General features: G+C 39.4%; 1 long non-coding RNA gene across 1 annotated transcript; it reads right to left on the bottom strand.

Moving 5' to 3' along the window:
* Positions 1-4,006: 4,006 nt before the first annotated feature.
* Positions 4,007-26,866, bottom strand: LOC117518072. The gene is made up of 3 exons (XR_004562916.1): positions 26,855-26,866; positions 20,382-20,391; positions 4,007-4,089 (listed from the first exon to the last, which is right to left on the bottom strand). It is a non-coding gene; the product is annotated as an uncharacterized LOC117518072 (long non-coding RNA).
* Between the last annotated feature and the right edge of the window lie 474 nt (positions 26,867-27,340).

The raw sequence follows: 27,340 nt of genomic DNA on the forward strand, positions 1-27,340 counted from the left end.
TACATCATTATATGATAAAAATTGTCCAATTAAACAAGACTACAGAAAACAAAAAATCCAAGCTCGACCATGGATGATGAAAGGGTTACGAAATGCATGTAATAAGAAAAATACACTGTATAGAGAATTCATAAAACTAAAGACTAAAGAGGCAGAAAATAGATATAAGAAATACAAAAATAGATTAACTAATATTATACGGGTATGTAGGAAGGAATATTATAGTAACATATTATATAATAACAAAAACAATATTAAAGGAATATGGGATATATTAAATAGCATTATCAAAAATGGTAATAAAAAACAGAGTTACCCTCAGTATTTCATTGATAATAATGTCAAGAAGGAAAATAAGGATGAGGTAGTCAACGGTTTTAATAATTTTTTTGTAAATATTGGACCAACCTTGGCAGAAAAAATTCCAGATTCCCAACCTGAGGATTGGGATAATAATCTCATAGAAAGAAATCCCTGTTCAATGTTCCTCACAGCAGTGGATGGAAAAGAAATTATAGACATTGTGAATAACTGTAAATATAAAACATCTACCGATTTAAATGAAATTGATATGGTGGTGGTAAAACAGGTCATTGAATGGATTGTAGAACCATTAACATACATCTGTAACTTATCATTTCAAACCGGTAAATTTCCCAATCAAATGAAAATAGCTAAGGTTGTGCCGCTGTATAAGACTGGGGATAGACACCACTTCACAAATTACAGACCTGTTTCTTTGCTTCCACAATTTTCCAAATTATTAGAAAAGTTATTCAATAATAGATTAGACAAATTCATAAATAAACATAAATTACTTACTGATAGTCAATATGGATTCAGAGCACATAGTTCAACATCACTTGCATTAATAGAATCAGTTGAGGAGATTACAAACGCCATAGACCACAAATTACATTCAGTTGGAATATTTATAGACCTTAAAAAGGCTTTTGATACAATCAATCATGACATATTAATCAGTAAACTTGAACAGTATGGGATTAGGGGGTTGGTGTTGCACTGGGTGAGAAGCTACTTAAGTAACAGAAAACAGTTTGTGAAGTTGGGGGAATATACATCATCATGCTTGGACAATGCTTGTGGCGTCCCACAGGGGTCAGTATTGGGTCCAAAACTGTTTCTAATTTATATAAATGATATTGTCAATGTTTCCAAAATATTAAAATTAGTATTATTTGCAGATGACACAAGCATTTTTTGTTCAGGGGGGGATTTGCAGGAGTTACTGAGGAGGATCAGTATAGAAATGGGAAAATTTAAAATATGGTTTGACAGAAACAAATTATCATTAAACTTAAGTAAACCAAAATACATGTTATTTGGCTATTGTAATACAGACATACAGGTTCAGTTACAAGTCGAGGGGGTAGATATTGAAAGGGTACATGAAAATAAGTTTCTGGGGGTGATAATAGATGATAAGATAAACTGGAAGACTCATATAAAACATATACAAAGTAAACTGTCAAGAAGCAAAAGTAAACTGTCAAGAAGCATTTCAGTTCTAAACAAAGCGAAACATATTCTGGACCACAACTCACTCCGCATTCTTTACTGCTCACTGGTTTTACCATATTTACAGTACTGTGCAGAGGTATGGGGTAATACTTATAAAGGTACAACACAATCACTATCAGTAATGCAGAAAAGAGCTATAAGAATTATTCATAATACTGGCTATAGAGATCATACAAATCCACTATTTTTACAATCCAAATTCTTAAAATTCACAGACTTGGTTCATTTTCAAACAGTACAAATTGTGTATAAAGCAATAAACAATTTACTTCCAGCAAATATTAAAAATGTTTTTTAACAGATCAGGGGATTACAGTCTGAGGGGGAAATTTAATTTAAAGCATCAGTGGGCACGAACAACATTAAAAGGTTTCTGTATTTCTGTCTGTGGGGAGAGGATGTGGAACAGATTGGGAGTGGGGCTCAAGCAATGTCCAAGCATGAACCAGTTCAAACAGCGGTACAAAAATATGTTTTTTTCTAGGTATAGGGAGGAGGAAGGGTAATGAGGGTTAGGGTGTTTTTGTTTTTTGCTTCGGCTTGTAAATATATAGTATTTTGTATGTAAGTAGGTATGTGTAGGTGTATATTTATGTTTGTGTGTGTATATGTATATATGTATATGTGTATATATGTTGATGTGTGTATGTATATATATATATATATATATATATATATATATATATATATATATATATATATTGATATCGGTTTAGGTGTGTAGGAATCTATGTGTATATGTGGCAAAGGGTATTACTGGTTGTGGGGAAGAAGGGGTAGGGATAAATAAGCTGATGCTTCACCCTACCCCTTTTCAGACATGTTGGGTACACAGTAGGAACTTTTTTGTTGTTGTCTTTACTGATCTATCTTGTAATTGTTGTTGTATCAAATGTTCGAAATAAACAGTTTTCATTCATTCATTCAAGGCACATGTGTAAAGGAGCACAGCTAACAAGATAAGGGCACAACATGCAAGTAAACTGCTTCTTTCCGCCACTGAACAGACAATCATATGGGACTTGAAAGCACCACACAATGAAACGTTTGAAAACCTGTTGAATCATTTATATATTTACAAAACAGTTTTTTTCCCCTTTCTTTCTTTCTTGATCTTTTTCTGGTGGTTCTGAGGACCAGAAGCAAGGCATCTTGGGACAGATTTACCCCACACTGTAACTTTGGGCGAGAAGCGGGGCTAATAAGCCTTTTTTTTTTTTCAAAATACACGCACATCCATTAAGCATAAAATCTGATTGGATCATTTTATATCATGTTACCAATTTAAATTAATACATTTGGGGCTACTCACTGAAAATCACCCAGGAAAGAGTCAATAACACTATGTAACAAATTTTTATTTTTGTTTTGTTCCTGGGTACACAGTGTGTTTTCCTAACCTGTTATGCCTTAAATGAATAGAAAATAGCTGTTATTCCACAGAAACTTTGCTTCTGTGATCAGGACAATGATATTTTGAAATTTGTCTGTTTTCAAGAATATTCTCGATTCGCCTTCACTACTACTGAGTAGTCTTCTAGAATATTCTTTAACTGCTAGAACTGTCCAGAATTTTCTAGAAGTTTCCAGAATTATCTAGAAATTTCAAGAAACTTTTAGAACTTTCTAGAATGTTAAAAGAATAAAATCAACGTTTGTGCTGAATGTAGTCATTTTTCCATAGACTTTAGACATAAGCAGTTGAAATATAACACTTAGAAGCCAGGAACAAAAATTGTTTACATAGTGTTATAGTTATGTGACTTCTTGTTTCATTTACCCATCTTTGAAACAAAAAAAGTAATGAGCTGGATACAGGCCCTGAGGCCCATTGGTACAAGCTCTTATCCATGTATCTTGGAGTGTGAAGCAAATGAGTGTCTACAACTGATTTTTTTGTTGTTGTTGTTTTTTTGAATTTGAATTGAATTTATTAGACACCCATGCAACAAAATTCACTCATATACAACAACAAAACTCAAACAAGGTAGTCAAAGACAGTGAGAAAAACAATAAACAATGTACACAGTGCCTAAAGGCGTAGGCAGAAGCAAAGCTTATCAATGCCTACACCCATCCATGAAGTAAAATCAAACCAGGCATATGTGCCTGTTCGTAAGCATTAATTTCTAAACAAAATCTGAACAACAGCAGCTCATAATTGCAATTAAAAGAAAACAAATATTTCCCAAACAGCTCCCAATACAAGCTGGTTATTGCCTGCATAGTATTTCAGTAGAAAAGGTTCAAGTATAACACTTTCCTACAACACAACTCAACCACTTTCATCTAATTTATATCTGGAGAATACCATGTGTTTGTGTAAATATTTGAACCGGTTGATATCTGGACCTCACTTGAGTTTCTCAGGTAGATTATTTCATTTTTTAGGCCCACAAGTGGAGACATAGAGGCATTTCCTGGTTGTCCTAACGCCAGCAGTTATAGTCCATTATAGTCAGTCCTGTTACAATAACATCATCCATTCTGGTGTATTGTTCCAACTCATCCACTCGTTTTTCCAAAAATCTAATTTTATTGTCTTTTCTTGCATCAGTTTTTCTCAGTTCACAAACCGCCATCTGACATAAAATTTAATGACTGTTTTATCTCCTCTAGTTCCTCTCCGCTTATTATCTTTTTAGGTGGCATGATAGACAGTAGACAGTTTTTACAGTCATGGGGCTAGATCACTTAGCTGTCACTGAGGCCTGGTGATTAACTGATTGTAGGCTAGGCTAAGCTAGCCTAGCTTAGTCTGTGTCATCCCAGCTTCCCCGCAGGAACGACAAGCCAGCTGCCGATACTGGTGACGGCCTCCAATGCTGTAGCGAGTCACAGTCTCAGCTTGCGGCCTCCGGCGGGCCGCGGGCTGTTGGCAACTTCCAACGGCGAGCTTCCTTCTGGTTGGCGAGCTCCGAAAACTTCAACAACCAGCAAGAATTCTGGCTTTCACAGACCTGTAAACTATGATTGATGTCTCCTTCAGAGGGAGTTGTAGTAGATTGTACACATGAGATGTGGATGTTGTGTAATGCAGTGGATGTTGGGAGCAGCAGCAGCTTGGGATGAAAAACTAAGTCACAGCTTATTTCTGTATTATCCGTCCGTTAATTTTGGATTTTTATGACTTTTTGTAGTGTGTTTTTTTATTGCCATTTTATTTTTTTTTAATTGTTAAAGTTTATTTAATTCTGGGGAAGTCATTATAAGTCCCACATAAACTGTCATTATAATTATTATTAGTAGTAGTATTCTTTGTCATGCATGTGTGATTTTTTTGGTAAATACGCTGCACCTGGACCTTGCAAAATAAAACATATCTACTGTTGAATGATCCCTTTAAATTTCACTGAAATGGACTGCGACACAGATAATGTAATAAACTCTTCAAATAAGGGGCAGCGTGGTGGCTTAGTGGTTAGCACTGCTGCCTCACAGCAAGAACATCGTGGGATCATTTCCTGCCCTTTCTGTGTGGAGCTTACATGTTGTCCCCATGTCTGCGTGGGTTCCCTTTGGGTGCTCCGGTTTTCTCCCACATCCAAAGACATGTGTTAAGTGAACTGGAAACTTTAAATTGATTGTAGGAGTGCATGTGATTTTGAATGTGTTTGTCTGTCTATTTGTGGCCCTGTGATAGACTGACGTCCTGTCCAGGGACAGGACGTCAGTCATGTCCTATGACTGCTGGGATAGAGTCCAGCCCCCTCGTGACCTGTAATTGGAGTAAGCGGGTATAGAAAATGGATAGATTGTCATAAGAAAACCCCACCACGAGTGTTTTCTAATGGGAAGGTGCCTCGCTTTTCTTGACCTTTACAAGATGCAGCTTCAGAGCATAAGAGTATAATCACTGTAATTATTGCCAGGCACCCGTCACTGCCAAATGACTAATGTGACCATTAGAGCTCCTGACTTGTGCACAGCTCCAGCCCACACACGTCAGCAGAATCGGACCGCTAATTGATATATAACAAAATCAATAAGGACATGAGAATCAGCTGCATCCAGGGCAGTCTTAATTGAAAGGGTAGTTGTTGACTGTGCTGGCCACCATAAGGTGACGGAGCATGTTGTGGTTGGATTAACTTTTTATTAAGGGATGTCATTACAATGCCATTATATTTACATCAGTTCATTAAACATCAAGACGCAACAATGATGAGACAATTATGGCTGTTAAATAAAACATGATGAAAAAGAGATAAAAATAAGATTGCTGGTCGCACACAGGTGTTTAGTATGTGCAAAGAAACACACACATGTGCAGCTCTATTTGGAGGTCACTGAGTGGCATCCCAAGGTAATCACTGAACAGCAGCCACTGCTATGGTTGGAAAACAATGACTCTGATAACCATTAACCCCTGTGGTACAGTCCAGGAAACACAATAACGGCACACTTGAGGAAACGTTCAAATTATACATAGAGAAGAGAACACATCTTGAGTCTCATTATTGCGAGATGTTAAAAAGCTTTGGAAAAGACACTTTGATCCCGAGATTCCCCACTGACATTGTTTGGGTACTTTGTGAAAAAAAAGTCAGTTAACCTTGAAGCTTAACTGTGCATACATTTCACAGTAGTATAAAGTAGTTTAAATATTGTTGATTTCTGAAATGGTTTCAATTTATTTTATTGATATAGTTCCAAATTACAACATTTTTCTCCAAGGTGCTTCACAAGGGTCAGGTCTAACCTTACCAAGCCCCCTCAGTAAGCACATAGACAACCGTGGTAAAGAAAACCTCCCTAAAACCCTGGTCCCACCAAATATCAAAGCCATGAATAATGAGCCACTTATGGATTTGTCAGTGATTATTCGAATAGTGATCCACTTAACACACATAGACAAAACACATCCATAGACCAGCTAAAACCGAACCACAGGTTCCTGGACCTGTGGTTCGGTTTTAATGTAAGCCATGGAAGTGATAATGTCACCAAGAAGAAGCACAGAGGCTGGAACACATTGTCAGTTAAGGCAGTTCATCGCTACAAGTGCTAGTTAAAACAACATTTATCAGTTTGAACATTAAATATCTTGTCTTTGTGGTGTATTCAATTGAATATAGGTTGAGGAGGATTTGCAAATCATTGTATTCTGTTTTTATTTATATTTTACACAACGTCCCAACTTCACTGGAATTGGGGTTGTACAGCCTCCACCGCACAAAGCAGGCGGAATTGTAGTGCACAAGAGGGCAGAGCCAAAATAGCCTGTCCTGTCCTCATAGCCACCAGGTTGGCTAGCTAATGGGCTTTTAACAGCCTCGTACTCACCACAAAATGCCTCTGAAATCCCTGTTTGTCCTCATGGTAACTCCTACACAAACTGCCCCATGCTGTTGCAAAATTTTGAACTTCTTGAAATTAGCACCACGCTGAGATGAGCCTCATTAGCCAAATATTCTGCCTGTAAGAGCCTCTATTCTACTATGATTGTTGAATAACTGGACCCTTACCAAAAAAAAAAACACAAAAAAAACAACACATTGTACATGTCTCATTATTCATCCTTCCTTACTTGGTGGGACCGGGGCTTCACTGTTCATGTGATAGTCGGTAATCTCACTCCTCAACACCTAACAGGACTCTCTGGCCACAGGGCCAGAGTCCTAAGATTATGGCCTTCTGTTTAGAGCATTTGCCTCCCGTACCGAGATTGTAAGTTTGTGTCACGAGGGGAATGAGTGAGATGTCAACACAACATAGAACAAACAGTGCTAACCACTACACTAACTTAATTGAAAAATAAAACTTAACAGAAAGTAAAGAAATAAATAATCAATTATTAAAACCCAGAAAAATACAAAGGTTTAATACCTTTGTGTGTACGTAGACTTGTAGTGACTTTTTTATGCTGGTTTTCTTCCTCCCTGGGTGGGCAGGCAGACAACACAAATACAGGGGTGGCTACTGTCTTCTAGTGCAGCAGGAATAGTGGAATTTAGTGCCTTGACCCTTTGGTATTTCACATTTTAATTTGTTTATGACATTTAAAATACATAAAAGTAAATCAGGCTTCTCATTCTAAAATTATCTTCCTTAAACTCAAAGCAAATCTCTACAATTTCATAGAAATTAATATACAAATAATGAATGTTTATGGGTTCAATGGTACGAATATTTCATGACTCTGCTTCGCCACGTTGAATGGTTTGTTCTGGCTTTCACCAAATTAAATATTTGTTCCATTGAAAGAATGTAAAAACATTCATTATTTGTTTTATATAACGGCTAAAATAGATCGTTGTCATTTGATATTTTATTAATTTATAAACAACAGAAAAGGGACTTAGATTTTGGTGTTCCACTGCTGCTAAAGTCCAAATTGTAACGTGTAGTCCAGTGATGCTGTGCACTGACTTTGGACTTCCATAAAAAAATAGACTATGTAGTTTCTCAGTCCAGCCAAAAATCACATCAGCGTTTCATGTCTTCATGGATCCAGGTGGCTTACAGCGGAGTTAATTTTGTGTGCGTAGCAGCATCAGTTAGCTCAATCAAATGATCGTGTTGTGGCCCCCGCATGCGCATCCGGCTCAGTCGACTGTATATCCTCAATGTAGCGAAAAAAAAAAAAAATCACGTCAGAAATGAGTCCAGTTTTTCTTTCTCTCTTCCTGCTCACAGCCTGCAGGCAGCACAGTGGATTTGTTTTGTGTGGGTGTGCACACGTCCTCGTGCATGCGATCACGTGTGTGCATAGAGTGCAATGGTACCAAACGTATGGAACCAAATTTGCATTCTAAATGGAACCAAGCCGCACTCTAAATGCAATGCAACACAAATGGGATGAATTAATCTATGTCATGTGACATACAAAGCACCAATCAAATGACAAGGATCCACTCAGCCCTTATATAATTAAAAATATAAAAGCCAAGATGATGGCTTGCATAAGTAATGGGCCCCTTCGGTATAATACCTGTAAATCAGCTGTATTGCCAGTTTTGTTCAGACAAGTCAGGGGATGGATACATGAACATTTTCAAGTCACTGACTCAGTTATGAAGAAATACAAACAGTATGGCACTCTATGGTAAATCTGTGTGGAGTAGACAGTTCTCAAAAACTGAGTGACTGTGTAAGAAGGAGAAGAATGAGGAAAGCCACCAAGACACCCAAACGTAGGTACAGGCTTCTGTGTCTGACTGGAGAAATTGTGCATAGCACATGTTTTGCATTTGGTGTCCACAGTTATAAAGCTTCATGAAGAAGTGGTAAAGAGGAGGATTTTCTTAAAAAGAAGATCTGAAATTTCTGCCACACTTTGCCAGAAGGCACATCTGAGATGTAAGGAGAGATTTGAATGTGTGAAATACCAAGTAATACCATATTTTTGTAAGGCACTGTGTGGATGACATCAGGTGGTTGCAGTAGATGAAGTTTTGCAGAACAGGACACTTAAATGCTTCACCCTGGCGCTGTGGTGGAAGACTGTTACTCTGACAAATGGGCTGCTCACGTACTTTACTGCATGTAGATCTGTTTCCTCACCAGAAAACCTCTCACATCTGAGTCTGTCAGCTAAATGGCAGTATGCCAGATGTGGCACACTCGTCACTTCAAGGGAACAGCAGATGACAAGCTTTTGATTTACAGTAGTGTTCAGAATAATTGTAGTGCTATGTGACTAAAAAGATTAATCCAGGTTTTGAGTATATTTCTTATTGTTACATGGGAAACAAGGTACCAGTAGATTCAATAGATTCTCACAAATCCAACAAGATCAAGCATTCATGATATGCACACTCTTAAGGCTATGAAATTGTTTATTAGTAAAAAAAAAAAAAAGTAGAACAGGGGGTGTTCACAATAATAGTAGCATCTGCTGTTGATGCTACAGATTCAAAACTATTATGTTCAAACTGCTTTTTTAGCAATCCTGTGAATCACTAAACTAGTATTTAGTTGTATAACCACAGTTTTTCAAGATTTCTCCACATCTGCAAGGCATTAATTTTGTTGGTTTGGAACCAAGATTTTGCTCGTTTACTAGTGTGCTTGGGGTCATTGTCTTGTTGAAACACCCATTTCAAGGGCATGTCCTCTTCAGCATAAGGCAACATGACCTCTTCAAGTATTTTGACATATCCAAACTGATCCATGATACCTGGTATGCGATATATAGGCCCAACACCATAGTAGGAGAAACATGTCCATATCATGATGCTTGCACCACCATGCTTCACTGTCTTCACTGTGAACTGTGGCTTGAATTCAGAGTTTGGGGGTCATCTCACAAACTGTCTGCGGCCCTTGGACCCAAAAAGAACAATTTTACTCATCAGTCCACAAAATATTCCTCCATTTCTCTTTAGGCCAGTTGATGTGTTCTTTGGCAAATTGTAACCTCTTCTGCACATGTCTTTTATTTAACAGAGGGACTTTGCGGGGGGATTCTTGCAAATAAATTAGCTTCACACAGGTGTCTTCTAACTGTCACAGCACTTACAGGTAACTCCAGACTGTCTTTCATCATCCTGGAGCTGATCAATGGGTGAGCTTTTGCCATTCTGGTTATTCTTCTATCCATTTTGATCGTTGTTTTCCGTTTTCTTCCACGCGTCTTTTTTGTCCATTTTAAAGCATTGGAAATCATTGTAGATGAACAGCCTATAATTTTTTGCACCTGCGTATAATTTTCCCCCTCTCCAATCAACTTTTTAATCAAATTACGCTGTTCTTCTGACCAATGTCTTGAACGTCCCATTTTCCTCAGGCTTTCAAAGAGAAATGCATGTTCAACAGGTGCTGGCTTCATCCTTAAATAGGGGACAACTGATTCACACCTGTTTGTTCCACAAAATTGACAAACTCACTGACTGATTGCTACACTACTATTATTGTGAACACCCCCTTTTCTACTTTTTTATTTTTTTTACTAATAGCCTAATTTCATAGCCTTAAGAGTGTGCATATCATGAATGGTTGGTCTTGTTGGATTTGTGAGAATCTACTGAATCTACTGGTACCTTGTTTCCCATGTAACAATAAGAAATATACTCAAAACCTGGATTAATCTTTTTAGTCACATAGCACTACTATTATTCTGAACACTACTGTAATTTCATGTTATACCTAAATCACAACCCTTTTAAAATATTTCAGTGTAATCCCATTTGTCCACTGTGCCCTACATGATGCTCAGATTACATGCTGTGTAAATAGGAAAGTGGAGTTGGACACATCCCTCTGTGTTCTGCCTCAGTTTCTCTCACTGTCTGGCATTCTCTGATATCACCACCTAAAGGAAATCATCTTCTACTCTGACTGTTGTCTGCTTTTCTCATTGTTATGCATGTACATTTTCTCCAATTTCACAAATTTGGACTCAAATCCAACTCTAAAATCTGACCAAATTAACCTGTGGAACCACAGGCCAGTCATGTGTTTTTCAATTTTAGTTGAGTTTGCTCACAGGACAAAACTAATCCTTTAAAAAAAGAAACTTGTTTAAAATGGAGGCTCTTACCTGAAAAAGAAATAATACTTATATATTATAGAAGATTGCCTCAAAACCTGTATTTCAATAGTCAGCGGTGAGGGTGATGTTTTCCTTAAAACCAGCACATTCAGAGACTGTTTTGCAATGCACATGTCTCTCTTTCCCTCTGGTTGTGCATTTGATCCTTTGCCATTATAAATCAAAAGGTGTCTTTCACTGGCTCAGTGACTAAAGGCTTCTTTAGTCACAGTACGAGCAGCAGAGAGAAGCACAAAAAAGTGCAATGATCTACAGATCTCACCACTATAAAATGTGACTGAAGGATGCCCTCTCCACTGTGTGATGGGCGTATCATGTGAATGATTGCTGAGTCAACTCCAATAGATCTTCAGCATGGACTCAATTTTTAGAGAAGTACTTCGAAATGTCCACCAGTTTGATGTACATGTCCTGCAGAGTGCAGGGGAGCAGAGCACTTTATCTTGTTAAGTGCATGCCTTTGATGGAAATTGCAGAATGTAGCACTCTCTGTGCATTTGCACTTTCTGGTCAAAATATGAGATGTTATTAATGTCCAACAGTACACGTGAGAAGGAAAATCAAAACGAGTCAAGTGGGCATGAGTGGAGTTGAAAGGCAAATATTACACTCTGTAATTGGAATTTTAATGTTATATTTCACATTAAGTATTCCATGTGCCAGAAAAACAAGAATAAATGCATTTTAAGAGTAAATGAACTGACACAGAGAACACATCATTCAAAGGGGTGATAAGTTTATTGTCATAAAATGAGGATTTTAAAAGGTAAATAAATGTAAATATTGTTAAGGTATGCCTTCATCCTAGTACTCAACGTCACACTTTTGCTTGTTGTTTGGTCAACAAACTGAACTATAGGCAACCGAACCCTCTCATAATGCTGGATTTAAATGATACCTCACTCTTTCAGTTTATTATTATTATTTATTTATGTTTTGTATTTGTGATCTTAAAGTTATGTTGGACCATTCAAATCAAATCTGAATTATTTTGGACCATCTTCCTTAATTATTTAAGTGTGGACCCAGGATTATATTGTGTGTGTATTCCGCTTTCTTAACCCCCCACCCCAATTCCCTTGTTTGAGGGTCCTGTAAGGTTTCTTAGCTGTTCCTGGGACTGCATTGTCCTGGACAGAAATGTCATACTTGGTATATGCTGAAGTCTGTCTAACATATATACAAGGTCTATTAGAAAAGTATCTGACCTTATTATTTTTTTGAAAAACCATATGGATTTGAATCACGTGTGATTGCGTCAGCCAAGCTTGAACCTTCGTGCGCATGCGTGAGTTTTTTCACGCCTGTCGGCTGCATCATTCGCCTGTGAGCAGTGGTCCACCCCTCTCGTCGTTTTTTTCATTGTTTAGGAATGGCTCAAAGACTGTCGCTTTGCTTGATCAAATTTTTTTCAGAAACTGTGAGTGACATCAAAGTGGACACCATTCGAGAAATTCAGATGGTTTTTGGTGAAAATTTTATGGGCTTCAAAGAGATTACGGAGTGTTACTGTCGCTTTAAGGACAGCCCAGAGCAACTGGTGGTGCGCCGCGCTCCGAAGCCGCCATCGACAGGCTGAGCGACCATTTCATTTCTAAACGGATGGCTGTATGGATCCATGACCATCGTGTGCAATTTCTCTGGTTATCACAAGAGCTGGACATCAACCATTTTCCGGCAGATTTCATTTTTAACAACAGATTTTGTCATGGAAAGCCGAGCGGAGGCTTCGCGTGTCACAATGGATTCGCTACTGGAGTGAGACAAAACCACCTCCATTTTGGTCTCACAGCACAGCTTTGAGATGGCGTTCAGACAGCTGTCGGTGGTTTTTCCATCGAATGATTATCTGAGAAATTGTGGATGTGCCTGGGCATGCCAGAACATGTCCTGTGAGGCTTCATCACGGCGTTGCTTTGTGCCATGCGGCACTGCTGCAACGCGCGAAGCCTCCGCTCCTCTTTCCATGAAAAAAACTCCTGTAACAGTGGAATGTGCCGTTCATTTCCAAACTGGATGCTGTGTTTTATCTGGGATGTCATCTGGCTAGCACAGGAATTGTGAAAAGACATGGACATCAGCACTTTTTCGGCACATTGAGACAGACGTGTGGAGGAATTCCGCGTGTCGCGGCGCTGCCGCATGGCGCACAGCAACGCTGTGATGAAGCCTCATGGGACATGTTCTGGCATGTCCAGGCACATCCACAATTTCTCGGATAATCACTCGATGGAAAAACCACTGACAGCTGTCTGAACGCCATCTCAAAGCCGTCCTGTGAGACCAAAACGGAGGTGGTTTTGTCTTGCTCCAGTAGCGAATCCATCGTGATACGCAAAGCCTCCGCTCGGCTTTCCATGACAAAATATCTTGTTAAAAGTGAAATCTGCCAGAAAATGGTTGATGTCCAGCTCTTGTGATAACCTGAGAAATTGCACACGATGGTCACTGATCCATACAGCCATCCGTTTAGAAAATGAAATGGTCGCTCACCCTGTTGATGGCCGCTTCGGAGCGCGGCGCACCACCAGTCGCTCTGGGCCATCCTTAAAGCGACAGTAACACTCCATAATCTCTTTGAAGCCCATAAAATTTTCACCAAAAACCATCTGAATTTCTCAAATGGTGTCCACTTTGATGTCCCTCACAGTTTCTGAAAAAAATTTGATCAAGCAAAGCGGCAGTCTCTGAGCCATTCCTAAACAATGAAAAAAAAAAACGAGGAGAGGGGTGGACCACTTCTCACTCAAAGCCTGCTCACAGGCGAATGACGCAAACGACAGCCGTGAAAAAACTCACACTTGTGCACGAAGGTTCAAGCTTGGCTGATGCAATCACACGTGATTCAAATCCATATGGTTTTTGAAAAAAATAATAAGGTCGGATACTTTTCTAATAGACCTCATATATATATATATATATATATATATATATATATATATATATTTGGGGGGGGTCACATTGCTGGGACCTCCTGTTCCCCTTTGACCTCCTTGGGCGACCAAAGGCTTTTCCTTCCACATGTGTTCTGGTTATTCCTTCAGCCCCTGGTACTTCCCATTTTTTTCATCGTCTTTCTGATGTTACCATCACACGGAATTGTTACATTTACCAGAACTAAATGATAATAACGTCACTGTCCACAATCAATCAATCAATTTCAATCAATCAATTTTTTTATATAGCGCCAAATCACAACAAACAATAATTATGTAAAACCCCAACGGTCAAAACGACCCCCTGTGAGCAAGCACTTGGCTACAGTGGGAAGGAAAAACTCTGTGGAGGGGAGCAGAGATTGATCACTAATGATTAAATGCAGAGTGGTGCATACAGAGCAAAAAGAGAAAGAAACAGTGCATCATGGGAACCCCCCAGCAGTCTACGTCTATAGCAGCATAACTAAGGGATGGTTCAGGGTCACCTGATCCAGCCCTAACTATAAGCTTTAGCAAAAAGGAAAGTTTTAAGCCTAATCTTAAAAGTAGAGAGGGTGTCTGTCTCCCTGATCTGAATTGGGAGCTGGTTCCACAGGAGAGGAGCCTGAAAGCTGAAGGCTCTGCCTCCCATTCTACTCTTACAAACCCTAGGAACTACAAGTAAGCCTGCAGTCTGAGAGCGAAGCGCTCTATTGGGGTGATATGGTACTACGAGGTCCCTAAGATAAGATGGGACCTGATTATTCAAAACCTTATAAGTAAGAAGAAGAATTTTAAATTATATTCTAGAATTAACAGGAAGCCAAAGAAGAGAGGCCAATATGGGTGAGATATGCTCTCTCCTTCTAGTCCCCATCAGTACTCTAGCTGCAGCATTTTGAATTAACTGAAGGCTTTTTAGGGAACTTTTAGGACAACCTGATAATAATGAATTACAATAGTCCAGCCTAGAGGAAATAAATGCATGAATTAGTTTTTCAGCATCACTCTGAGACAAGACCTTTCTGATTTTAGAGATATTGCGTAAATGCAAAAAAGCAGTCCTACATATTTGTTTAATATGCACTTTGAATGACATATCCTGATCAAAAATGACTCCAAGATTTCTCACAGTATTACTAGAGGTCAGGGTAATGCCATCCAGAGTAAGGATCTGGTTAGACACCATATTTCTAAGATTTGTGGGGCCAAGTACAATAACTTCAGTTTTATCTGAGTTTAAAAGCAGGAAATTAGAGGTCATCCATGTCTTTATGTCTGTAAGACAATCCTGCAGTTTAGCTAATTGGTGTGTGTCCTCTGGCTTCATGGATAGATAAAGCTGGGTATCATCTTGGGATCAAACGCGCTACAGGCTGCGTGGATCATCTGTTGCGCTGCAGGTATCTGTTAGCTGTTTGAACTGAGCTGTTTGAGTTCTTTGAATTAACAGTCTTTTTCAAGACTTTTTTACTTTTTTTTTACTTTTTCACCGTGCTCCAACGCCTAAAGAAGACCTCTAACGGTCGAAGCATCGTGACGGAGCTCTTTTATCAGCTAACCTTCATCAGCGTTGGCAAGCTAACTAGCTTGCTAACGCTTTCGTTTTTATTTTTATTTTATTTTTTAGCACTGTTGTCGTGCTGCTCCACAGCCTGTCTAGTGGATTTTTATTTTATTTTAGCACTGTTGTCGTGCGTTACCTGTGCTGCTCCACAGCCTGTCCAGTGGATTTTTATTTTATTTTTTGGCGCTGTTGTCGTGCGTTGCCTGTGCTGCTCCACAGCCTGTTCAGTGGATTTTTATTTTATTTTTAGCACTGTTGTCGTGTGTTACCTGTGCTGTTCCACAGCCTGTCCAGTGGATTTTTATTTTATTTTTTGGCGCTGTTGTCGTGCGTTGCCTGTGCTGCTCCACAGCCTGTTCAGTGGATTTTTATTTTATTTTTTAGCACTGTTGTCGTGTGTTACCTGTGCTGTTCCACAGCCTGTCCAGTGGATTTTTATTTTATTTTTTACCACTGTTGTCGTGTGTTACCTGTGCTGCTCCACAGCCTGTCCAGTGGATTTTTATTTTATTTTTTACCACTGTTGTCGTGTGTTACCTGTGCTGCTCCACAGCCTGTCCAGTGGATTTTGATTTTTATTTTATTTTTTAGCACTGTTGTCGTGCTGCTCCACAGCCTGCCTAGTGGATTTTTATTTTATTTTAGCACTGTTGTCGTGCGTTACCTGTGCTGCTCCACAGCCTGTTCAGTGGATTTTTATTTTATTTTTTAGCACTGTTGTCGTGCGTTACCTGTGCTGTTCCACAGCCTGTCCAGTGGATTTTTATTTTATTTTTTACCACTGTTGTCGTGTGTTACCTGTGCTGCTCCACAGCCTGTTCAGTGGATTTTTGTTTTGTTTTTTGGCACTGTTGTCGTGCGTTACCTGTGCTGTTCCACAGCCTGTCCAGTGGATTTTTATTTTATTTTTTACCACTGTTGTCGTGTGTTACCTGTGCTGCTCCACAGCCTGTTCAGTGGATTTTTGTTTTGTTTTTTGGCACTGTTGTCGTGTGTTACCTGTGCTGCTCCACAGCCTGTCTAGTGGATTTTTATTTTATTTTTTACCACTGTTGTCGTGTGTTACGTGTGCTGCTCCGCAGCCTGTCCAGTGGATTTTTATTTTATTATTTTATTTTATTTTATTTATTTATTTTTATTTATTTATTTATTTATTTATTTATTTATTTATTTATTTTTTTAGCACTGTTGTCGTGCGTTACCTGTGCTGCTCCACAGCCTGTCCAGTGGATTTTTATTTTATTTTTTACCACTGTTGTCGTGCGTTACCTGTGCTGCTCCACAGCCTGTCCAGTGGATTTTGATTTTTATTTTATTTATTTGGGCGCTGTTGTCGTGCGTTACCTGTGCTGCTCCACAGCCTGTCCAGTGGATTTTTATTTAGCGCTGTTGTCGTGCGTTACCTGTGCTGCTCCACAGCCTGTCTAGTGGATTTTTATTTTGTTTTAGCACTGTTGTCGTGCGTTGCCTGTGCTACTCCACAGCCTGTCCAGTGGATTTTTATTTTTATTTTATTTTATTTTTTAGCACTGTTGTGCGTTACCTGTGCTGCTCCACAGCCTGTCCAGTGGATTTTTATTTTGTTTTAGCACTGTTGTTGTGCGTTACCTGTGCTGCTCCACAGCCTGTCTAGTGGATTTTTATTTTGTTTTAGCACTGTTGTCGTGCGTTACCTGTGCTGCTCCACAGCCTGTCTAGTGGATTTTTATTTTGTTTTAGCACTGTTGTCGTGCGTTACCTGTGCTGCTCCACAGCCTGTCTAGTGGATTTTTATTTTGTTTTAGCACTGTTGTTGTGCGTTACCTGTGCTGCTCCACAGCCTGTCTAGTGGATTTCTATTTTGTTTTAGCACTGTTGTCGTGCGTTACCTGTGCTGCTCCACAGCCTGTCTAGTGGATTTTTATTTTGTTTTAGCACTGTTGTCGTGCGTTGCCTGTGCTGCTCCACAGCCTGTCCAGTGGATTTTTATTTTTATTTTATTTTATTTTTTAGCACTGTTGTTGTGCGTTACCTGTGCTGCTCCACAGCCTGTCCAGTGGATTTTTATTTTTATTTTATTTTATTTTTTAGCACTGTTGTTGTGCGTTACCTGTGCTGCTCCACAGCCTGTCTAGTGGATTTTATTTTATTTTAGCACTGTTGTCGTGCGTTACCTGTGCTGCTCCACAGCCTGTCTAGTGGATTTTTATTTTGTTTTAGCACTGTTGTTGTGCGTTACCTGTGCTGCTCCACAGCCTGTCTAGTGGATTTTTATTTTATTTTAGCACTGTTGTTGTGCGTTACCTGTGCTGCTCCACAGCCTGTCCAGTGGATTTTGATTTTGATTTTATTTTTTTGGGCGCTGTTGTCGTGCGTTACCTGTGCTGCTCCACAGCCTGTCCAGTGGATTTTTATTTAGCGCTGTTGTCGTGCGTTACCTGTGCTGCTCCACAGCCTGTCTAGTGGATTTTTATTTTGTTTTAGCACTGTTGTCGTGCGTTGCCTGTGCTGCTCCACAGCCTGTCTAGTGGATTTTTATTTTTATTTATTTATTTTTTAGCACTGTTGTCGTGCGTTACCTGTGCTGCTCCACAGCCTGTCCTAGTGGATTTTTATTTTGTTTTAGCACTGTTGTTGTGCGTTACCTGTGCTGCTCCACAGCCTGTCTAGTGGATTTTTATTTTGTTTTAGCACTGTTGTTGTGCGTTACCTGTGCTGCTCCACAGCCTGTCTAGTGGATTTCTATTTTGTTTTAGCACTGTTGTCGTGCGTTACCTGTGCTGCTCCACAGCCTGTCTAGTGGATTTTTATTTTGTTTTAGCACTGTTGTCGTGCGTTGCCTGTGCTGCTCCACAGCCTGTCCAGTGGATTTTTATTTTTATTTTATTTTATTTTTTAGCACTGTTGTTGTGCGTTACCTGTGCTGCTCCACAGCCTGTCCAGTGGATTTTTATTTTTATTTTATTTTATTTTTTAGCACTGTTGTCGTGCGTTGCCTGTGCTGCTCCACAGCCTGTCCAGTGGATTTTTATTTTTATTTTATTTTTTAGCACTGTTGTTGTGCGTTACCTGTGCTGCTCCACAGCCTGTCTAGTGGATTTTTATTTTATTTTAGCACTGTTGTCGTGCGTTACCTGTGCTGCTCCACAGCCTGTCTAGTGTCGGATTCCCTGTTTGGGAATCCGCTAGCTTAGCGTAGCTACTAGCTCTTAGCCGTTTTAGCATGGCGGCTTCTCCTGTCTCTCCCGTACTTTTCTGCTCTGGGTGTGAAATGTTTAGTTATTCCTCGGCCTCTTTTAGCAGTAACGGTACATGTAATAAGTGCAGCTTATTCGTAGCTTTGGAGGCCAGGCTGGGCGAATTGGAGGCTCGGCTCCGCACCGTGGAAAATTCTACAGCTAGCCAGGCCCCTGTAGTCGGTGCGGACCAAGGTAGCTTAGCCCCCTGGCAGACCCCGTGCAGTCGGGAAGGCAGGCTGACTGGGTGACTGTGAGGAGGAAGCGTAGCCCTAAACAGAAGCCCCGTGTACACCGTCAACCCGTTCACATCTCTAACCGTTTTTCCCCACTCGACGATACACTCGCCGAGGATCAAACTCTGGTTATTGGCGACTCTGTTTTGAGAAATGTGAAGTTAGCGACACCAGCAACCATTGTCAATTGTCTTCCGGGGGCCAGAGCAGGCGACATCGAAGGACATTTGAAATTGCTGGCTAAGGCTAAGCGTAAATTTGGTAAGATTGTAATTCACGTCGGCAGTAATGACACTCGGTTACGCCAATCGGAGGTCACTAAAATTAACATTGAATCGGTGTGTAACTTTGCAAAAACAATGTCGGACTCTGTTGTTTTCTCTGGGCCCCTCCCCAATCAGACCGGGAGTGACATGTTTAGCCGCATGTTCTCCTTGAATTGCTGGCTGTCTGAGTGGTGTCCAAAAAATGAGGTGGGCTTCATTGATAATTGGCAAAGCTTCTGGGGAAAACCTGGTCTTGTTAGGAGAGGGAGCAGCTCTCATTTCTAGAAATCTGGCCAATTTTTTGGGATCCTCCAAACTGTGACTGTCTAGCGTTGGGACCAGGAGGCAGAGCTGTGGTCTTATACACCTCTCTGCAGCTTCTCTCCCCCTGCCATCCCCCTATTACCCCATCCCCGTAGAGACGGTGCCTGCTCCCAGACCACCAATAACTAGCAAAAATCTATTTAAGCATAAAAATTCAAAAAGAAAAAATAATATAGCACCTTCAATTGCACCACAGACTAAAACAGTTAAATGTGGTCTATTAAACATTAGGTCTCTTTCTTCTAAGTCCCTGTTGGTAAATGATATAATAATTGATCAACGTATTGATTTATTCTGCCTAACAGAAACTTGGTTACAGCAGGATGAATATGTTAGTTTAAATGAGTCAACACCCCCGAGTCACACTAACTGTCAGAATGCTCGTAGCACGGGCCGGGGCGGAGGATTAGCAGCAATCTTCCATTCCAGCTTATTAATTAATCAAAAACCTAGACAGAGCTTTAATTCATTTGAAAGCTTGTCTCTTAGTCTTGTCCATCCAAATTGGAAGTCCCAAAAACCAGTTTTATTTGTTATTATCTATCGTCCACCTGGTCGTTACTGTGAGTTTCTCTGTGAATTTTCAGACCTTTTGTCTGACTTAGTGCTTAGCTCAGATAAGATAATTATAGTGGGCGATTTTAACATCCACACAGATGCTGAGAATGACAGCCTCAACACTGCATTTAATCTATTATTAGACTCTATCGGCTTTGCTCAAAAAGTAAATGAGTCCACCCACCACTTTAATCATATTTTAGATCTTGTTCTGACTTATGGTATGGAAATAGAAGACTTAACAGTATTCCCTGAAAACTCCCTTTTGTCTGATCATTTTTTAATAACATTTACATTTACCTTGATGGACTACCCTGCAGTGGGGAATAAGTTTCATTACACTAGAAGTCTTTCAGAAAGCGCTGTAACTAGGTTTAAGGATATGATTCCTTCTTTATGTTCTCTAATGTCATATACCAACACAGAGCAGAGTAGCTACCTAAACTCTGTAAGGGAGTTAGAGTATCTTGTCAATAGTTTTACATCCTCATTGAAGACAACTTTGGATGCTGTAGCTCCTCTGAAAAAGAGAGCTTTAAATCAGAAGTGTCTGACTCCGTGGTATAACTCACAAACTCGTAGCTTAAAGCAGATAACCCGTAAGTTGGAGAGGAAATGGCGTCTCACTAATTTAGAAGATCTTCACTTAGCCTGGAAAAAGAGTTTGTTGCTCTATAAGAAAGCCCTTCGTGAAGCTAGGACATCTTTCTACTCATCACTAATTGAAGAAAATAAGAACAACCCCAGGTTTCTTTTCAGCACTGTAGCCAGGCTGACAAAGAGTCAGAGCTCTATTGAGCTGAGTATTCCATTAACTTTAACTAGTAATGACTTCATGACTTTCTTTGCTAACAAAATTTTGACTATTAGAGAAAAAATTACTCATAACCATCCCAAAGATGTATCGTTATCTTTGGCTGCTTTCAGTGATGCCGGTATTTGGTTAGACTCTTTCTCTCCGATTGTTCTGTCTGAGTTATTTTCATTAGTTACTTCATCCAAACCATCAACATGCTTATTAGACCCCATTCCTGCCAGGCTGCTCAAGGAAGTCCTACCATTATTTAATGCTTCAATCTTAAATATGATCAATCTATCTTTGTTAGTTGGTTATGTACCACAGGCCTTTAAGGTGGCAGTAATTAAACCATTACTTAAAAAGCCATCACTTGACCCAGCTATCTTAGCTAATTATAGGCCAATCTCCAACCTTCCTTTTCTCTCAAAGATTCTTGAGAGGGTAGTTGTAAAACAGCTAACTGATCACCTGCAGAGGAATGGTCTATTTGAAGAGTTTCAGTCAGGTTTTAGAATTCATCATAGTACAGAAACAGCATTAGTGAAGGTTACAAATGATCTTCTTATGGCTTCGGACAGTGGACTTATCTCTGTGCTTGTTCTGTTGGACCTCAGTGCTGCTTTTGATACTGTTGACCATAAAATTTTATTACAGAGATTAGAGCATGTCATAGGTATTAAAGGCATTGCGCTGCGGTGGTTTGAATCATATTTGTCTAATAGATTACAGTTTGTTCATGTAAATGGGGAATCTTCTTCACAGACTAAAGTTAATTATGGAGTTCCACAAGGTTCTGTGCTAGGACCAATTTTATTCACTTTATACATGCTTCCCTTGGGCAGTATTATTAGACGGTATTGCTTAAATTTTCATTGTTACGCAGATGATACCCAGCTTTATCTATCCATGAAGCCAGAGGATACGCACCAATTAGCTAAACTGCAGGATTGTCTTACAGACATAAAGACATGGATGACCTCTAATTTCCTGCTTTTAAACTCAGATAAAACTGAAGTTATTGTACTTGGCCACACAAATCTTAGAAGCATGGTGTCTAACCAGATCGTTACTCTGGATGGCATTTCCCTGATCTCTAGTAATACTGTGAGAAATCTTGGAGTTATTTTTGATCAGGATATGTCATTCAAAGCGCATATTAAACAAATATGTAGGACTGCCTTTTTGCATTTACGCAATATCTCTAAAATCAGAAAGTTCTTGTCTCAGAGTGATGCTGAAAAACTAATTCATGCATTTGTTTCCTCTAGGCTGGACTATTGTAATTCATTATTATCAGGTTGTCCTAAAAGTTCCCTAAAAAGCCTTCAGTTAGTTCAGAATGCTGCAGCTAGAGTACTGACGGGGACTAGCAGGAGAGAGCATATCTCACCCGTGTTGGCCTCCCTTCATTGGCTTCCTGTTAATGCTAGAATAGAATTTAAAATTCTTCTTCTTACTTATACGGTTTTGAATAATCAGGTCCCATCTTATCTTAGGGACCTCGTAGTACCATATTACCCCATTAGAGCGCTTCGCTCTCAGACTGCGGGCTTACTTGTAGTTCCTAGAGTTTGTAAGAGTAGAATGGGAGGCAGAGCCTTCAGCTTTCAGGCTCCTCTCCTGTGGAACCAGCTCCCAATTCAGATCAGGGAGACAGATACCCTCTCTACTTTTAAGATTAGGCTTAAAACTTTCCTTTTCGCTAAGGCTTATAGTTAGGGCTGGATCGGGTGACCCTGGACCATCCCTTGGTTATGTTGCTTTAGACGTAGACTGTGTTTCATAATTATTGTATGGCCTTGCCTTGCAATGTGGAGCGCCTTGGGGCAACTGTTTGTTGTGATTTGGCGCTATACAAGAAAAAAGTTGATTGATTGATTGATTGATCTGCGTAACAATGAAAATTTAAGCAATACCGTCTAATAATACTGCCTAAGGGAAGCATGTATAAAGTGAATAAAATTGGTCCTAGCACAGAACCTTGTGGAACTCCATAATTAACTTTAGTCTGTGAAGAAGATTCCCCATTTACATGAACAAATTGTAATCTATTAGACAAATATGATTCAAACCACCGCAGTGCAGTGCCTTTAATACCTATGGCATGCTCTAATCTCTGTAATAAAATTTTATGGTCAACAGTATCAAAAGCAGCACTGAGGTCTAACAGAACAAGCACAGAGATGAGTCCACTGTCCGAGGCCATAAGAAGATCATTTGTAACCTTCACTAATGCTGTTTCTGTACTATGATGAATTCTAAAACCTGACTGAAACTCTTCAAATAGACCATTCCTCTGCAGATGATCAGTTAGCTGTTTTACAACTACCCTTTCAAGAATTTTTGAGAGAAAAGGAAGGTTGGAGATTGGCCTATAATTAGCTAAGATAGCTGGGTCAAGTGATGGCTTTTTAAGTAATGGTTTAAGTACTGCCACCTTAAAAGCCTGTGGTACATAGCCAACTAACAAAGATAGATTGATCATATTTAAGATCGAAGCATTAATTAATGGTAGGGCTTCCTTGAGCAGCCTGGTAGGAATGGGGTCTAATAAACATGTTGATGGTTTGGATGAAGTAACTAATGAAAATAACTCAGACAGAACAATCGGAGAGAAAGGCATATTTCCAATGTGGAAATATGCCTTTGGTTTTGTCACAAATAGTAAGTCCCTTTAGCTGCTCCCTTGTTCTCCCTCAGGGTCACCACAGCAGATCCAAGGTGGATCTGCATGTTGATTTGGCAGAGGTTTTATGCCGGATGCCCTTCCTGACGCAACTCCACATTACATGGAGAAATGTGCCAGGGGTGGGGTTTGACCCGGGGACGTCCTGCACTAAAACCAGCTCACTAACCACTTGGCCACCACCCCTGCCTTTGGTTTTGCCGCAAATTGTTTGAAAAATGCCTTACATCCTCAAAGCAAACAACACTAAAAATACACCTAAATAATAGTGTGTCATACATCACATTGACAAAGTGGGGAACTTTTGATCCTATTTTGTCCTTTGACCTCCACATTAGGGAAATTCTGAGGACTGCTTTCTTCCATCTGCGAATTATAGGGAATATTGATCCCATCCTTTCTATGGCTGATGCTGAGACCCTGATTCATGTATTTGTCTCTTCTAGATCGGACTACTTCAATGTTCTATTTTCTGGTTTACCGCAGTCGAGCATTAGAGCTCTCCAATTGGTTCTAAATGCTGCTATCAGACTTTTGACACAAAGCAGAAAGCTTGACCACATTACACCCTTTTTAGCATTTCTTCACTGGCTTCCTGTCCCTGTGAGATTAGATTTTAAGGTTCTGCTGCTAGCCTATAAAATTTTTCACAGACTGGCACCTCCATACCTAGCTGATCTAATTAAACCTTACGTACTGTCCTGGGCTTTGCATTTGCAAGATTCAGGACTACTTTATGTCCCTAGGGTGAATAAAAAGTCTTCAGGTCATAGAGCTTTCTCTTATCGTGCCCCTGTTCTGTGGAATGATCTCCCTGCATCAATAAAACAGTAAGATTCTGCAGAGACTTTGAAGTCCACACTTAAGATGCACTTTTTTCCCTTTCGTATGGCTGGCATAGTATGTTACTAAGCTTTTTACTTTTTTACTCTTACTATGCTGTTTAATGTTTTAATTCATGTTATTTTGTTGTCTGAATTTTTGTGTGAAGTGCCTTGAAGTGACTCTGTTGTGATTTGGCGCTAGATAAAATGAATAAAATGAATTGAATTAGTTCTTATATCCTGTACACATACCTATTAATAAAATAGTCAGTGTGCAAAAATCAAGAAAGTGCATCTAAATAACAGTCCATGTGTCCTGTATGCATTCCTAGAAATACAATTAAAGCCTGAAATGCACAAACCTACACTTAACCTCTATTTGCTGTATGACCTCTTGTTTCCTTTAATTGTTTGTGATAGAACAAACTGAGTTTCAGCTTTTGAAATGACCAACACTATAGGAATAATAAACGGAATAGCTTTGACTTTGTTGGTTGCTTGGTCTTCAAAGCAAAGGTCAAACAAGGCTGATGTCCATTGAATTATATGTGCATTATGTTACCCTGTAAAGTTATGACTAAACTTAAAAGATGCTGCAAGCTATTCCTTTTTAAAACCTTTTAGCGTTACCAGTGATTTGCATCACTCACTCATCTTCAACCGCTTCCTCCACTTCAGGGTAATGGGGAGCATATCACAGCAGTCATAGGGCTTGAGGTGGGGTACACCCTAGACAGGATGCCAGTCTGACACAGGGCCACATATACAACCCCTGGCAATAATTATGGAATCATCAGCCTCGGAGGATGTTCATTCAGTTGTTTAATTTTGTAGAAAAAAAGCAGATCACAGACATGACACAAAACTAAAGTCATTTCAAATGGCAACTTTCTGGCTTTAAGAAACACTATAAGAAATCAGGAAAAAAAAAATTGTGGCAGTCAGTATCGGTTACTTTTTTAGACCAAGCAGAGGGAAAAAAAAAAAAATATGGACTCACTCAATTCTGAGGAATAAATTATAGAATCACCCTGTAAATTTTCATCCCCAAAACTAACACCTGCATCAAATCAGATCTGCTCGTTAGTCTGCATCTAAAAAGGAGTGATCACACCTTGGAGAGCTTTTGCACCAAGTGGACTGACATGAATCATGGCTCCAACACGAGAGATGTCAATTGAAACAAAGGAGAGGATTATCAAACTCTTAAAAGAGGGTAAATCATCACGCAATGTTGCAAAAGATGTTGGTTGTTCACAGTCAGCTGTGTATAAACTCTGGACCAAATACAAACAACATGGGAAGGTTGTTAAAGACAAACATACTGGTAGACCAAGGAAGACATCAAAGCGTCAAGACAGAAAACTTAAAGCAATATGTCTCAAAAATCGAAAATGCACAACAAAACAAATGAGGAACGAATGGGAGGAAACTGAAGGAAATGGGATTTACATACAGAAAAGCTAAACAAAAGCCATCATTAACACCTAAACAAAAAAACAAGGTTACAATGGGCTAAGGAAAAGAAAATCGTGGACTGTGGATGACTGGATGAAAGTCATATTCAGTGATGAATCTCGAATCTGCATTGGGCAAGGTGATGATGCTAACACTTTTGTTTGGTGCCGTTCCAATGAGATTCATAAAGATGACTGCCTGAAGAGAACATGTAAATTTCCACAGTCATTGATGATATGGGGCTGCATGTCAGGTAAAGGCACTGGGGAGATGGCTGTCATTACATTATCAATAAATGCACAAGTTTACGTTGATATTTTGGACACTTTTCTTATCCCATCAATTGAAAGGATGTTTGGGGATGATGAAACCATTTTCCAAGATGATAATGCATCTTGCCATAGAGCAAAAACTGTGAAAACATTCCTTGCAAAAAGACACATAGGGTCAATGTCATGGCCTGCAAATAGTCCGGATCTCAATCCAATTGAAAATCTTTGGAGGAAGTTGAAGAAAATGGTCCATGACAAGGCTCCAACCTGCAAAGCTGATCTGGCAACAGCAATCAGAGAAAGTTGGAGCCAGATTGATGAAGAGTACTGTTTGTCACTCAAGTCCATGCCTCAGAGACTGCAAGCTGTTATAAAAGCCAGAGGTGGTGCAACAAAATACTAGTGATGTGTTGGAGCGTTCTTTTGTTTTTCATGATTCCATAATTGTTTCCTCAGAATTGAGTGATTCCATATTTTTTCCCTGTGCTTGGTCTAAAAAGTAACCGTTACTGACTGCCACAATTTTTTTTTTCCTGATTTCTTATAGTGTTTCTTAAAGAAAGTTGCCATTTGAAATGACTTTAGTAGTTTTGTGTCATGTCTGTGATCTGCTTTTTTTTCTACAAAATTAAACAACTGAATGAACATCCTCCGAGGCTGGTGATGCCATAATTTTTGCCAGGGGTTGTAGACAGACAAAACACATTCACACCCGCACACACACTTGTGGACATGAGAATTCCATACAGAAATGCCACAGGTGGTAATTGATCCTATGACCTTCTTGTTGTGAGGCAACAGTGCTCATCACAAAGCTGCATTGCTGGCTGATTTGCATCACATTTTACCAAAAATGGAGGAACTTTAGCTTTTGAACCCTGTACAAATTGAAATCGACCTTTGTGACCATTTTTTCCTGTTTTTATCCCATAGCTCGCTTTCATAAATAGTCCATACTATACCATTTTGTAAACATTAGAGAAATAGCGTTTTATACTTTTCAATATGATTGCAGCATTTTCCAGTTTTTACTCCTGTGTAATTCTTCTCTGAACTCTGTTTGTCTACTACTAATATATGGTGGCCATGCTGGGATGGCCACCATATATTTTTGTAAGTGTTATTTTATGTCATTATGTAGTACTGAAAACCTACTTTCCCCATGTACAAATATATTTC

The sequence above is a fragment of the Thalassophryne amazonica genome, chromosome 10 (genome assembly GCF_902500255.1).
Source record: "Thalassophryne amazonica chromosome 10, fThaAma1.1, whole genome shotgun sequence".
Taxonomy (NCBI): Eukaryota; Metazoa; Chordata; class Actinopteri; order Batrachoidiformes; family Batrachoididae; genus Thalassophryne; species Thalassophryne amazonica.